This window comes from Aptenodytes patagonicus, chromosome 14 (assembly GCF_965638725.1).
Source record: "Aptenodytes patagonicus chromosome 14, bAptPat1.pri.cur, whole genome shotgun sequence".
NCBI classification, from domain to species: domain Eukaryota; kingdom Metazoa; phylum Chordata; class Aves; order Sphenisciformes; family Spheniscidae; genus Aptenodytes; species Aptenodytes patagonicus.
This window is the reverse complement of record NC_134962.1, coordinates 17,352,540-17,357,636: the sequence shown is the minus strand read 5'-3', so window position 1 is coordinate 17,357,636 and position 5,097 is coordinate 17,352,540.

The following is a 5,097-nucleotide window of genomic DNA, read 5'->3' as shown; positions in this document are numbered from 1 at the left end:
ATGGCATCTCCATCTATAGTTCCACCTGAAATTTCATCTGCATCTGCAATGTGATCCGGAATGGTCTTTGCAATGGTATCTGCACCTGCTGTGGCATCGACATCCGCAATGGTGTGTGTATCTGCTACAGCATCAGCAATGGAGTCTGTAATGGTATCGTCAATTCTTTATACTTCTTTCCTGTAACTGCAGTTGTATCTGCATACTTAATTGATATCTGTGTCTGTAATTATATCAGTATCTGTGATGGTGTCTGTGATGGTACCAAGTACCTGTATTTCTGACGGTACCAGCATCTATGTCTCGTATTCTGTATGTATCCATAACTGTACCTGTAACTGTATATCAGTAATGGTATCTGTATCTGCACATGTACTTGTAATGGTTTCTGTAAGTGTACCTGTATCAGTATCTGCAATGATATCTCCATCTGCAATGGTATCTGCACCTGTACGGGCATCTGCAATTTTCTGTGCATCTGCAAGCATAGCTGCACCGGTGTCTTCATCTGCCATGCTATCTGCATCTGCAAAGGTATCTCCATCTGCATTTGCATCTTGAATTTTATCTGCAGCTGCAACGGCGTCTACAAAGATAACCTTCCTCTGAAATGGTATCTGCATCAACAATTCTGTCTCTACCTGCAAGGGTATCTGCATCTCCAATTTTGTCTACATCTGCAATGGCACATGCAGGGTATCTCAGTACAGGAAAGACATGGACCTGTTGGAGCAGGTCCAGAGGAAGGCCACAAACATGGTCAGAAGAATGGAACACCTCTCCTATGAGGAAAGGCTGAGAGAGTTGGGGTTGTTCAGCCTCGAGAAGAGAAGGCTCCGGGGAGACCTTATTGCGGCCTTTCAGTACTTAAAGGGGACTCATAAGAAAGATGGGGACAGACTTTTTGGTAGGGCCTGCAGTGATAGGACAAGGGGTAATGGTTTTAAACTAAAAGAGGGTAGATTTAGACTAGGTATAAGGAAGAAATCTTTTTATGATGAGGGTGGTGAAACACCGGAACGGGTTGCTCGGAGAAGTGGTAGATGCCCCATCCCTGGAAACATTCAAGGTCAGGTTGGACGGGGCTCTGAGCAACCTGATCTAGTTGAAGATGTCCCTGCTCATTGCAGGGTGGGGGTTGGACTAGGTGACCTTTAAAGGTCCCTTCCAACCCAAACCATTCTATGATTTTATGATTCTATGATCTGGAGTGGCACCTGGATCTCCAATGGCACCTCCATCTGCAATTGCATCTGAAATTGTATGTGTTTCTGCAGGGGTATCTGCGGTGGTATCTGCGTCTGCTGTGGCATCTACAACGGCATCTGCATCTGCAATAGCATCTCTAATGGTTCCAGTATCAGTGTCCCTGCCTATGTTGGTATCAGTATCTGTAGTGGTATCTACATGGGTACCTGCATGTCTAATTGTACCTGTATCTGCGTCTGTACTGGTACCTGTATGTGTATCTTCAATTGCATTTGGATCAGCACCTGTTTAATGGCACCTCTGTTGGTAACGGTATCACGAGCAGTAGCTGTAGTTGTAGGTGTAATGGAATGTATGCTTGTATCTGCAATTGTACGTGTAATTGTATCTTTATCTGTAATTGTATCTGCAATTGTATGTGTAATCATTTGTGTGACTTTTCTTGCATCTATAATTGTGCGTGTTATGGTGTCTGTGACTCTAATTGTATCTGTAATTATATATATTTTATGCCTGTATCTGCAATTGAACGTGTGTACGTGCCTTTAATTATAACGGTGCCTGTGTGTGCTGGTTTTGGCTGGCATAGAATTAATTTTCTTCATGGTAGCTTGTATGGTGCTATGTTTTGGATTGGTAATGACAACAGTATTGATAACACACCTATGTTTTAGTTATTGCTGAGCAGTGCCTACTGTCATGAAAATTCACAACTGGCCCATGCTGACTGAGGAGAGAGGCGAGGACACAAAGTATAGAATTACAAGGGTAAATATTTATTCCTGTGTCCCAGCCAAACTGGGGGACCCTGAAGGTGGTTTTATACAGGGTTCTTACACCCTTCAAATGTTCAGGTACAAGACAACTTGACTAATCACTAACACCCGCGCTACCGATTAGTAATCATCGTAAAACTTGGCAAAGCAACTCCAGTTTTGCAGCATTCTTGCTGCTTGTCTATTGATCCAGACATCCATGGAGTCAGTCTTTCTGGAGTTACTGATCTATGATGCCAGATGATGCTTGGAGGGTTTCAAAGATGTTTCACAGGGGTTGGGGTGCTACCTTGGTTGTCCAGGGGTATCCTTTATCCTTCACGGACAGCTCTAAGCTTCCAAGAAGCAAAGTCCTTCCTTCCAGGGCCGGGCTGCCCTTTAGTTTGTTTTACTTAAGCATGACCAAAGTCTCCAGTAAAACTCCACTACCTCATTGCATTACAGTGTGTAAGGTGAATATATATTAACAACGTAATACATATTAATATGTATATAATACAACATAATGCATACTGACAACTAATACATATGAACACTTTCATACTATAAAGACTGATTGTTATAATAGGTAGGAAAGGGGATTTTCTTAACAGTCCCTCCTTGTCTTCTAACCGTCAGTGTCACATTATATTATCCATTATTTTAGTACTAAGTTGAGCGCATAAGGTAGATACAACACTGCAAAGACACATACATAATCACAAAGCAAATACAATAACCAAAAACCTTTTAGCTCATAGTCCTATACCCAAGTCTGGGGGCCAAGAGGTTAACCACCCAAATAGATTTAGGGGAGATGCCTGTCTTAATTCATGTAATACTTTTAAATGTGTCTTTATCTTGTTTTTATCAGTTTCATTTTTCTGGTCTGGATTTACATAAACCCAGCAGCCGTTATTCAATAATGCACATACTCCGTCCTGTGCTGCTAATAGGTAGTCTATGGCTAATCGATTCTGTATTAACCATTTGTGATAATAATTTGATTTTTTCCTTTAGCATTATAATACTATCCGCAGTTTCATTAGTGGCTTTTTTCTAATTCTATTGACACATTTGCAATAGCTCTTTGTAGTTCAACAACTCCTAACCATGGGATAAAAGCTCTTACAGGCAGGTGGAACTCAGTGCCACACTCTATCAGAGGGTTGTAACGCTTTTTCTCATATATACCGGTAGCTAAGAGCTACAGAGGCAGAATAGATACTGCTTCTAACCTGTGCGGATGGTATTAATGCACCTAGCATACACTTTTCAGCTCAGGTTGCGGGTAAATACTTGAATGCCCTTTCTCCGCATATCCAGTATTACCCAGGTAGTTGTGTCAATAGGGCAGTATAATCTACAAATAAATCTTAATCATGTAATTATTTCCTGTAAAAGGGTTGGTATGTGCTGGATCTGGTTGTTTAGGTAAACCAGGAAGGCTTGGACCCAAGTTAGATGACTCAAACCAATCAGGATCCCCTAGGAAACCAAAATTCTATAACTACCTTTACTTTGATTATGGCTTCCTACAGAATACCAAGTGAATTAATCTGCCGAGAACCCACCACTTGCTCCTTATGGCAGCCGCAATCATGGTTTCTTTGGCCAAACAGGTCATACATATATTTATGGGAATATATATATTTGCGTATCTTTATGGGAAACATCATTAGAATCCTTTATAGAAATTTTAGTTGACTGATGATCAATCATCGTGCCTATCTGAAGACGAAACCGGTCCTTGTCCCTCTCTGAAACGTCACAGCACTAAAACTTGTGGACAACTTTATAGAAACCATAAAGCAAACCTCGTATCAACGCTGGTGGAATTCTTGCCTACAACGTGGTCCGTACCCTTAGGACCAATACGGGACACTGTATACTCTCAAATTGAAGAACTGGAATCCTCAATCACCAGCTGTGAAACAGCTATTACATACCGAAACCAAGTGACTATTGTTATCAAACACGATACTGACTGGATTGTCAGAATCACAACCGAAATTGAACAAACTGTTGGACATCACTGGTATGACATTCTGTCAGAATCTGCTGCCGTTTGGAAATGGGAGAGACCAAGCTTCCTAGCTGGAGGGTTTAAAACATCAGCTTACCCAAAAAGCCTTTGAAGCGGATCCAACAGCAGCTGGACTGCTGACGCTTTCGTGCTTCCCAGAGTGATACGGGGGATGCCCGCACCGTGACGGAGGAGGAAGGATGAGCAGTCTCACCGTCGGCTAGGGAATGAATTCTTTTTTGTTTGCTTGTAAGTGCACGAATTAAGAGTCGCGGGTTGTAAGTTATGAAACCTCAAGGCTTGAGTGGTGAATAAGTGAATTCACGTAATAGACTAGTCCGGGCAAAGGGGACTGAGCCCTGTTTGTCGTGTGTGTTTGTTGTGTTTCTTCATGAGCTCATGAAATAAAGTTCCATTCACAGAGTATGCCGTCCTGTAAACGGGACGTTTTCTCTCCCATGCCAGTTTTTCTTCAACTGCTTGCAAGTCTGTCCCGTTCATGCTGCAAAACAGGGAGAAAAAGAGCCCACAATTCCATCTCTGTATGCTTGGTTTTCGTACTAGCTTTGAACTCCTGCTCCAGTGGCAGTCAAGGGCTGACGTTTGAGCTTTTAGCAGGAAGTTCTAGCTGTTCAGTTGGTTTCCCCGTGCGACGGACCTTTCCTACTGTCGCTGCCGTCCCACCCTTCTTGCCCCAGCGTCCCCATACCCCCCCCACGCGAGGCTCCGTTTCCTCCCGCGCCTTCTCTCCCAGACGCTACAGGGAGCGCTTTTTGCCCCCAACGTTCTCCCGGGCCGTTAACAGTCCCTGAGCAGAACTCGCTGGAGCAAAGCGCTGCCGGGGCGGCCTCTCCCCCGCGGCAGCACCGCAGCCCGGCGCGGCACCGTCAGCGAGGAGCGAGAAGGGAACCGCTGCCCCAGAGCGGCCCGAGCGAGCCCGGCTCTCCCGCCCCGCGGCCCGGCTCCCGGCCGCGCCCGGCGGGCAGGGTGAGCCGCTGCGCCCGCCCCGGCAGGCGCCAGGCCGCGGCCCGGGGCCGCCTGAGCGCGGTCCGCCGGGGCAGGCCGCGGAGCAGCCCCCGACGCGGGGCCCGTCAGGCGGCGGAGCCC